Raw genomic sequence first — 11,335 nt, forward strand, 5'->3', positions numbered from 1 at the left:
CCAAGACTTGGGGCACAACAGCATCTGTATAGGGAGCCGGGACTCAGGAGAAAGGAAGTCCCCAAAGTAGGCTACAGCTGTCTGCTGTACAAGGAAGAGTTGTCAGGAACATCTGACAGGAGGAACTTCAGAGTTCCACGGTACTGGAGCTCTTCACACCAAAAGCGCAATATAGGAGTCGTTCAGGACAGGTACATGTTGGCGGAGTGTTGGAGAGGTGAAGCCTGACTTGCCCGGGAGCTTGATGGAGTCTCTGCCCCGGAGGACACGGCACGGAGGCAGGAACCAGTGTGTACCACGAACTGTGAGTAAAGCTTTGGAACTACAAGCCCTGGTGTCTTCCAGTCATTGTGCGCCAACACCATCAGCACCGCTACATCTGGGTATCATCCTTTACACTACCTGCGCCTACACACTGCCCTGGGGTTACAGCTTCACCTGTGGGGAGCTATACCATCTATGCTGCAACACACCATCAGCCCCAGAGGATCTGCATGCAGCATTGGCCTAACATCTTGCTTGCCAAACACCACAGGTGGCGTCATGAACTATTCCATTCCACTTAAACTACATCACATCCCTGCCATCACTTGGGCGCCCAAGGCCACAGACCGGGTCACCGCTGCTGTGACACATTCCCCTGACACCGGCCCGGTACCGAGAACCCCACAGCCCTGGGAGGGCGACCCAATTTTGGCATCACGAACAGGATGACGAGATACGATGCCATCGGGTTCTGTGCGCCTGAAATTTGTGAGACGTTATACTTTTGAAAATGTGCAGAAGACCTAATTTAATAGACTGTAAAATGGACATTAGAAATGGCCGCTGGTGCGGAGAAGAAGGGCGTGAAGAGATGGGAGGTCCTAAGAAAAGACCGCGAAGAGTATTGGGCCTTCCCTGCCTGAATTACTATGTGACAGATACATGGCCCACCCCCCCGAGGGGTTCGTATACTGGCTTGGTATGAAGGCGCTGGAAGAAGACGCCGTCTCCGGAAGGAGGGGCAGAAGAAGCGAGTGGCGGGAAAGGGGCCGAGGCAGGAAGAAGAATGCCAGAACGCCATTTTGGAGAGTGAGGGAAGGAGGCCTGCGGAGCGTGAGGAAACGGATCTCCCTGGCGCCATGGCTGACGGCTCCAACCCGATCTCCGGAATGAACCGTCAACAACTAGAGGAGGAAATTGCTGAGCTGACCACCCGTCTGCGGCTGAGGCAGGAGGCCTTGGAGCAGCTGAGACGGCAACAGGCCCAGGAGGGGCCTACGCCTGCGGTACCCGCTCCACCGGTACCTGCTACCGCTGCACCGGACTGTCCTCCGGCAGCGCTGATCTTCACCTCCACGCTGTCTGTGCGGCTGAGCGTACCGGAGGATACGAGAGCTGAGACCATGCACCCGCCTGGACCTGTTGCGGCTGCGCAGGTCCCTACCGAAGCCCCCGTGGACCCGGAGCCGCCATCGGTATCACCACCACCGGCACGCGGACCGCCTGCACCGGAGCAGAGGCCGCACCGCCAGGAGGCCCCAGGTACGTCGGATGTCCCTCCACCTGGGAAGGCCCTGGGGTGCACCACAGCTGCAGCGGCTAGCCAGGTCGTGCTAGACCTGGTATGGGACCGGGATGACTGTCCCCAGGGGGAAACATCTGGACCCCTAGTGGTGGTGCCGCGGACCCCAGTGGGCAAAGGCCGGTCCTGGGAAGAGCGGGAGGATGAAGAGAACTGGGCAGGGTGCCGGGCCACTATCTGACAGCTGGCAGCAGAATACCGGGAGAGAGAGCAGAGGAAGAAGGCTGTGTTGGGCCTGGATCTGGCCTGGAAGGAGAGGGCCCGTGCAGGTCATCATGGCCCCCGGGATGCAACCGGATGGGGGCAAGTGCTGAATGTGAACAAGGAGAGGGGTTTTGGATTCATTGCGGACCCCAAGCGCATTAGTGACTTGTTCTTTAACAGGAAGGATGTTGAGCCACATCTGAGGAAGGGACATCCAGACAGAGACCTGCAGCCTGGGGAGTATGTGACATTCACCCAGCATGAGGGGCTCAGAGGGTGGTATGCTCTGAATGTACGTCGCATTACAGGAGAGCTTATAGAGAGGTACAAGCCAAAGCGACCCGTTGCTGCCCCTCCGCCCACCGTTGCCTCCCAGACTGCACAGGTACCTGCTTCCAGGAACTAGGCTGCTCTAGCATCAGCTCCAGCCCGGCAGCCCAGACCAAAGATCCCTGGCTTGACACCGTGGGAAGAGGAGTACTTAAAGATGGCCAACGACTACTTTGAATCTGGTAGCAGTTCCAGTTCTTCCAGAACCCCAGGAGGGGACCACAAGTAAAGTAAACTTCCAAATCTCGTTACCCAGGAGGGTTTGTTTGCACCAGTTGTGCCTTGTTTTTGTTATCATGTTTTTCTGGTAGCACTTGTGTTGCCCTGTTTTGAATGGCAGCGGTTTCCCAATTTGAACTAGCGATCATGAACTTGGAGTGATCGAAAAACTTTTATTGTAAATAGTTGCACCTCTTTTCGAAGATGATGTCTACCTCAAAGGACACTGCAAGAGATCCTGGCTGGGAGCGGTGTCCAGCACTTACAAGAATAACTGTTGAATGTTTTACTGTGAAGTATTTGATAATGTGTTTTATGAGTATTAGTAACTGAGAAAGGGCTTTTATAGAAGAATTAGAAATTTCTGATTTAGGCCGGTTTCACATTAGCGCATTTTCAGCGCGCGCACGGCCGGGGGTAGCTCCGCCCCCGAGCCGGCTCTCTGCCCGGCGTGCCCGCCCCTTCCTTGTAGCGCCGCCTCCTAGTGGACAGCGGCGCCTGCGATCGGCGCACCCTATCTTTAGCATAGGGTGCGCCGATCGTGCGCAGGCCGTGCGCTAGTTGCGCTTTGACCTGCGCTGCGCACTTTTGACGGTGCGCCGTGCGCGCCAAAATCCGAAAAGTTTGATTTTGGCGCGCACGGAGCACCGTCAAAAGTGCGCAGCGCAGGTCAAAGCGCAACTAGCGCACGGCCTGCGCACGATCGGCGCACCCTATGCTAAAGATAGGGTGCGCCGATCGCAGGCGCCGCTGTCCGCTAGGAGGCGGCGCTACAAGGAAGGGGCGGGCACGCCGGGCAGAGAGCCGGATCGGGGGTGGAGCTACCCCCGGCCGTGCGCGTGCTGAAAATGCGCTAATGTGAAACCGGCCTTAGAGATGAGTGTGAATAAAGAATTGAAAGTAGACAGGTGATGGACCAGGTACTTGCGGTCAGCGTCTTGCGTCTAGAAGAGACAGTGAAAGTAGAAAAATAAATGTGCACTAAAGAAGGAAACTGAGAAAAATGTGTTACAGAGAATAGCACTTTGAATTGAGAATTACACTTAGAATTACAAATTTTAGATAGAATTTTAGATAGAATTGTTTGTAACGTTCAAGCTGAGTACCTCCTATACTAAGAAGATTAGTATAAGAAAAGTTTGTTATGCATTACAAAATTTTTGTATGTTTCTTTGCTGTCAACTTTGTTGTCTTGCAGCCCGCGGATGTGCTGTGTTTAACGGGGGGGGTATGTGGCACCCCTGAGGCTCAGTCGCCACAGAGTTACTGCACCTTCTCCTAAGGTGTAGTGCCCCACCAACTAGGTAAGTTGGGAACTCCTTTCCACACTCCAACACCTGCACCCACACACAGGATAGTTCAGCAATGGACCAGATTGCGGCTCCATGCTTAGAGGTTAGCAGAGCACCTTTCGAGGGTCCTTGCTTCATAACACGAGATGTGCTGGGAGTTAGATATAAAAGAGTGGGAAAGTTTAGAATTACAGGACAGTCTGGCGGGAGGTCAGGCGAGAGCAGAGAGCAGGCTGACAGGAGGTCAGCCTGTCGGGAGGTCAAGGCAGAGGAAGACAGTCAGGAGAGGCTGAGGACTGGTCTTAGTGGAACGAGCTCCCTAGGAGAGGAGAGAGAAGAAGGAGTGCTGCAGCTGCCTCAGTGATCTGAGCCAGCTGGCACGGGAAAGGAACAGAAGGAGAAAGACGTAGAACTGCAACCTAAGCTTCCATAAGAGAGAGAAGGAACAGCGTGGAACGAAGGAGTAGGAGAACAGAAAGGAGTTGTGGGTTGGAAGAGGAACCCTGCCTATAGGTTCTCAGCGCAAGGCCGGGGCCCGGTCCCCGAGGTTGTATGGACACTTATGGTTCTGCAGCAGACACCGGTGGAGTAGTTGGCTGTAAATGCATTACTCCCATCCAAGACTTGGGACACAACAGCATCTGTATAGGGAGCCTGGACTCAGGAGAAAGGGAGTCCTCGAAGTAGGCTACAGCTGTCTGCCATACAAGGAAGAGTTGTTAGGAACATCTGACAGGAGGAACTTCAGAGTACCACGGTACTGGAGCTCTTCACACCAAAAGCGCAATATAGGAGTCGTTCAGGACAGGTACATGTTGGCGAAGTGTTGGAGAGGGGAAGCCTGACTTGCCCAGGATGTTGATTGAGTCTCTGCCCCGGAGGACACGGCACGGAGGCAGGCACCAGTGTGTACCACGAACTGTGAGTAAAGCTTTGGAACTACAAGCCCTGGTGTCTTCCAGTCATTGTGCGCCAACACCATCAGCACCGCTACATCTGGGTATCATCCTTTACACTACCTGCACCTACACACTGCCCTGGGGTTACAGCTTCACCTGTGGGGAGCTATACCATCTATGCTGCAACACACCATCAGCCCCAGAGGATCTGCACGCAGCGTTGACTTAACATCTTGCTTGCGAAACACCACAGGTGGCATCACGAACTATTCCATTCCACTTAAACTACATCACATCCCCGCCATCACTTGGGTGCCCAGGGCCACGGACCGGGTCACCGCTGCTGTGACACATTCCCCTGACACCGGCCCAGTACCGAGTACCCCACAGCCCTGGGAGGGCGACCCATATGCACATTTGTGGCCTGCTAGAGGTCATTTTGCAGGGCTCTGGCAGTGCTCCTCCTGTTCTTCCTTGCACAAAGGCTGAGGTAGCGGTCCTGCTGCTGGGTTGTTGCAATCCTACAGCCCCCTCCACGTCTCCTGGTGTACTGGCCTGTCTCCTGGTAGCGCCTCCAGCCTCTGTACACTACGCTGACAGACACAACAAACCTTCTTGCCACAGCTCGCACTGATGTGCCATCCTGGATGAGCTGCACTACCTGAGCCACTTGTGTGGGTTGTAGAGTCCGTCTCATGCTACCACGAGTGTGAAAGCACATCCAACATTCAAAAGTGACCAAAACATCAGCCAGAAAGCATTGGTACTAAGATGTGGTCTGTGCCCCCACCTGCAGAACCACTGCTTTATTGAGTGTGTCTTGATAATTGCCAATAATTTCCTTCTGTTGCCTATTCCATTTGCACAACAGCATGTGAAATTGATTGTCAATCAGTGTTGCTTCCTGAGTGGACAGTTTGATTTCACAGAAGTTTGATTTACTTGGAGTTATATTCTGTTGTTTAAGTGTTCCCTTTATTTTTTTTGAGAAGTGTATGTTTGGTATGTTTGTACTTGTACTGACCTGGTAAATCATGATACCAGGTCAGTTTTAGCATTTAGTGAACATGGCAAATAAAAAAAAAAAATTGTGGAATTGCACTTTTTTTTACAATTTCACAGCATTTGGATTTTTTTTTCCCGTTTTCCAGTACACTATATGGAAAAATCAATACTGTAATTCAAAAGTACAACCTGTCCTGCAAAAAAAGAAGCCCTCACATGGCTGTATTGATGAAAAAATAAAAAAGTTCTGGCTCTGGGTAGAAGGGGAGCAAAAAAACAAAAAATGCAAAAATGGAAAATCCCAAGGTGGTGAAAGAGTAAAAGTCAAAATTTCGGTTCACAGCTGTGGGGCTGCTGCACATGCCTAAACCAAAGAATGTTACATATCAGTGATAGTGAAACAATTCATAAGCAAAATATAAACAATGAGTTTTCACGGTCTCAAAATACTGACTGATTTTTTATCCAGAGAGCAGCATCTTATAGAACATCCCATGAATATGTGCAGCACCAGAAGCGATGGTGCTCTAATCTAATATATAAAGCTCAATGTGTGTGTGTGTGTATGTTTGTATGTATGTGTGTATGTCCGGGATTGGCATCTGCACCATCGTAGCTACAGCCACAAAATTTTGCACAGTCACACGTCTGGACCCCGAGAGCGTCGTTGGCTATATTGTGAGGTGAAATTTTAACCCCGCGCGTTCCAATTAGCCAAACAATTTTGCCCCTATCTACATAATGGGGAAAAAGTAAAAGGAAAAGTGTTGGAGGCAAATTGACAGCTGCCAGATGTGAACAAGGGGGACTAAAAGAATGAGAGCGATGGCACCAAAGAGTATATACCGTACAGTTGCTAAGGTGGGGCCCTGACATGGGATACTCACCACACACGGGGATATGAACACACACACAAAATGCGCCACACACTTCCACGTGTTTCAACACATATACCACCCTCAGCACACATTTCACCACATATACACCAACCTCGCAACATAAAAGTCGAAACACAAAAGTCGCCACTCAAAACTCGCCATGCTGTCCCAGAGCTGTTTAAAAGGTGAAAAATGAGCTGTGATTGGTTGCTATCAGCAACAGTTTTCTTTGTAGATAGTTGTGGTAACTGAGGCCTATTATTCTTATCATTTCTATGGTGTTATCGTCCTTCTGTAAAGCTGGAAATAACACAATTTATTACTCTGTCAATGTAGGGAAGGTGACCTGACATACGAACTTGTCTTTAGGGAGAAGAGGTGGTTGGTGCACTTTAGATGGACGTTTGTATTAGTAGAAGGGGAACAGCTGGGAAAAGTGGAGAATGAATGTAATACCAGGGTTTGACCACAAGATGGCAGGAGAGAGCTGTGAGAACAGGGCAAAACAACAGCTTAGGGCTTAGGAAACTGCACAGTCATGGGGGCGGGGTTACAGGAACTCGAGAGTGAAATCCCCAGTGTGAGAGAGGGGATAAAAAGGAGAGAGAGGGTTCCAGAGGGTTCCAGTCCAGGGAGAGGAGCTCAAGAAGAGAGGAGGCAGAAAGACAAGACAGACAATGGAGGAGAGCTTCTAGAAGGGACTGACGAGAACAGACGGTCAAGGGGGGTGGCCCCGACAAGAAGAACCGCAGGACAGACAAGGCCTCGGGGGGGTACCAAACAGACGACGTACTCGGACTGGTGAAGCGCTGACGGTAGATAGGCCTAGGGCAGCCACAATGGAAGAGCCGCGAGGGACGCCACTACGACAGAGAGGAAAAGTGCAGGTACCCGGGCCTGTGTACGGAGAACTGTGAAGTTGCTGCGGTGTATTGCTACGGTTGTCATGAGGACAGACAATAAAGAAGACCTGTTGGACGCAATTCTGTCTCCGTCTCAAGTCTGTTCGCGGTGTAAAGCAGACCACCCCCCGGTCGGCTCACGTAACTACATTTGGCGTAGTCGGCAGGATAACCGCCGCCAATACTCCAACTTCAGCGGCAAGCCTGCTTCAGAAGAACCAAAGGACCCAAGTTGCTTTTCCCTGTGGATTACAAAACTGGACTGTGTTCGGGATTGCTGGCTGTCATCAGGCGGATCCGGAGCGGAAAGGTGCTTTGTCAAAATGACTGTGCTATTTCAGCGCCGAAAAGAAGCACAGAAGTTTGCAGCCACATTGGACAATCTGGGACTATGTCGCACCCGCCCCTGGGGGGAGCGGCCTACATCAGGAGACAGCCGCCCTCCCATGCTGGACCCTGGAAGATGGGTGGAGAAGCCGATTAACGCCCCACCCAAAAACGGGAGTGGCCCAGGTGGAGAGACTGGGTGCGGCTGCTTGGCACCATTGAGCTTCTGGAACTCAGACGAGATGCGACGCTGCAGCTGCCGTGGCCTCGGATGCCTGGAATGGAAGTGGCATCAGGAGATCGAATCCCGTCGGGAAACCTGCCCCTGGGAGCCATTCTCGGTACCCCGAACCCTGCTGAAACAGCCGCTGGAAGAATCTGCATGAGTTCTCCCCGTGGAACCATCGGGCCTGGAGGCCGGCCCTGCCGGAAGGCGGGGTGAAGATCAACGGCTGGTGAAGGAGCTGCGGTAAAGCCTGCCGGGAGCTGCGGTGCCGGGGAAGGTGAGCGTAACCCCGGCAGGCAGATCCCGCCGTCACGCCCCGTCCACAAGACAGGCCCCAGGGCCCCGACACCGGCCCTCGGCCTCCCTGCCCGACTTCCCGTTCTCCAGTGACCCTGGCTCCAGATGACTCTGTGGCTCCTGCCACCGACCCCGAGCCACGTCGCCGGTGCAGAACCAACCTTTGGCCACCGCTGCCGTGCTCCATGTTCCGGCGGCGGTCTATCCATCGGGGCCTGCCGCCACTCCGGCTCCGCTCCAGATCGCCGCGGTGACCAAGCTGCCAGCCTCTGCGGCCGACTCACCAGCATCTGCGGCCGACGCTGCTCCATCCTCAGCTGCGGCCTACTTACCGGTGGCCGCGGCTGTCCCGGTTTCGGCTGCGGCCTACTTGTTGGGCCCTGCAGCCCACTCACCGGTGACTACGGCCGCCTCCGCCCCGTCCGTGACTCTGGTTGTGGCCTGCTCCCCAATGCCTGTGGCTGCCTCAACTCTGTTTCAGGCTCTGGGTGCGGCCTATTCACCGGGACCCGCGGCTGCCCTTGCCCCTCGCCCGGCCCCAGCTATGGCTGGTCTGCCAGCACCTGCAGCCGCCTCTGCCCCGCTCTCGACCCCGGCCCGCTTGCTGGGCTCTGCGGCCTACACCGGACCCTCCGCCTGGGTTGCAGAAGTCATTGAGCAGAAAAAGGCCAAAGAGCCGGAGGTCGGGGCGCTGCTCCACGAAAAAGGCAAGGCCGCCATGCCGGTCCCACGGTCCACTGGCCGGCTCGTGCATACCAACATTGCACAGGGCTATGGCTTTATTTGGGAACTCACAACCGGCCAGAAAATCTACCTTAATGTGACGTCCATCAAGCACGGGTGGGCTCTGTGGGAGGGGGACTTGGTCTCCTACTACAAGGAGTAATGCACCCGTGGCTACTACGCTGTAGCAGTCGTCGCCTACCCCGAAGGATATGAGACCCCATAAAAAGACAAAGGACTCCTGGGTCTCAGGCACCAGGGACACTCGGGGCCCAGAGACACTTCAGCATCCCGGAGACTCCACAGCTGTGGGTCGCCTGTTGTTGGCGAAACATCGGCCGCCAGGAGGTGTCCCGGAGTATCCTTGAAAATGGACTGCCGGGACTGCTGTGCGCCATTGCATGGCCTGGGGGACAGTTCTAAGTCCTCGATTGGGTAACAAGTTCCCACTCCTGATGTGGCAGGGGATGCATGGAGGGAGGTTCTCTCTTCAAAGGAAGGGGGATCACCAATGTTTACAATGTTTATGTTTTGTTTAAAAAGAAAAAAGAGTTTAAAAGTAGAAACATTAAAACAGAGTATAGTTAAAAACTGTGTTTAGTATATATAGTTAAGTTGGGAATGTTACTTGTATGTAAAATGAAAGTGTTCAACAGGTCCCGGATACGAGGTGTAATGAAGACGCCGACCATGACTATTCAAAATTGACGGGACAGAGAGACCGAAGAAATTGAACCAGACACTGGTCCCTAAGTCAGGTCCCCGGTACCACGTACACCCCAGAAGGATAGGAGGATGCTGATGGTGACTTGGTAGGTTAGGGCCTCGGTTATGGCGTTCCGAATAAAAGAGGGTGACAGAAGGGGAGAGCAGTGGGAGGTACGCACCCGTAGAGTAGTCCGGGTGGACCTAGCCCAACCAGAAAGGAGTTGTCATATGGCATGCGCTCTGGCGGGCAGCTGTAGGCTGCTCGGAGCATGGTGCTCCCGGTTTGGTTCGGCCCCCGCATATGGTGGGTTTGGCTCGACAACCGGTCCAACAACAGACAGAGGAAAAGCTTCAGAACGACAAAGGTAGGGAACGAGATTGTCGAGGACGACAATAGACAAAGGAAGGGAGAGTGTAGGGAAGGTGACCTGATGTATGAACTTGTCTTTAGGGAGAAGAGGTGGTTGGTGCACTTTAGATGGATGTTTGTATTAGTAGAAGGAGAACAGCTGGGAAAAGTGGAGAATGAATGTAATACCAGGGTTTGACCACAAGATGGCAGGAGAGAGCTGTGAGAACAGGGCTAAACAACAGCTTATAGGGCTTAGGAAACTGCACAGTCATGGGGGAAGGGTAGGGAAATCCCCAGTGTGAGAGAGGGGATAAAAAGGAGAGAGAGAGTTCCAGAGGGTTCCAGTCCAGGGAGAAGAGCTCAAGAAGAGAGGAGGCAAAAAGACAAGACGGACAACGGAGAAGAGCTTCTAGAAGGGACTGAGGAGAACAGATGGTCAAGGGGGGTGGCCCCGACAAGAATAACCGCAGGACATACAAGGCCCCAGGGGTACCAACGGACGACGTACTCGGGCTGGTGAAACGCTGGCGGTAGATAGGCCTAGGGCAGCCACAGCGGAAGAGCCGTGAGGTATGCCACTACGACAGAGAGGAAAGGTGCAGGTACCCGGGCCTGTGTACGGAGAACTGTGAAGTTGCTGCGGTGTATTGCTGCGGTTGTCATGAGGACAGCCAATAAAGAAGACCTGTTGGACGCAATTCTGTCTCCGTCCCGAGTCTGTTCGCTGTGTAAAGCGGACCACCCCCCGGTCGGCTCACGTACCTACATCAACACAGACCACACTCTGACACAGACTGCAGGGGGAGCCCAGTATCACACAGGATAGGATTAGATACACGGCTCAGCAGTCAGTATCACATAGGATATGATTAGATACACAGCTGAGCAGTCAGTAACACTCATGACAGGATTAGGTACATGGCTCTGCAGTCAGTATCACACAGGATAGGGTTAGATACTCGGCTCAGCAGACGGTATCACACAGGATAGGATTAGATACACAGCTCAGCAGAAAGTATCACACAGGAGAGGATTAGGTACACAGCTCAGCAGACATTATCACACAGGATAGGGTTAGATACACAGCTCAGAAACAGGATGTGCCAAAGGAGAGGACATTTTCATTCCAAGAATTCCATTCATTCCATCTGATTTGTTTTTTGATTTTAAACGCCTCCAGTTTCCAGTTCTACTGCTATTTGCGATGTCCATTAACAATGCTCAGGGACAGTCCTTGAAAGTAGTAGGGATCAATTTGCAATCTCCATGCTTTTCTCATGGTCAACTTTATGTGGTCTGTTCAAGAGTTGGAACTGCCAAAAATTTGTTGATCTTTGCACCGATAGGAAAAACCAAAAATGTTGTTTATCAAAAGGCTCTTGAATGAGTTGAAAATAAAATACTAT

Source organism: Dendrobates tinctorius, unplaced genomic scaffold, assembly GCF_039654945.1.
Source record: "Dendrobates tinctorius isolate UK_male_01 unplaced genomic scaffold, ASM3965494v1 ptg000158l, whole genome shotgun sequence".
Classification (NCBI taxonomy): domain Eukaryota; kingdom Metazoa; phylum Chordata; class Amphibia; order Anura; family Dendrobatidae; genus Dendrobates; species Dendrobates tinctorius.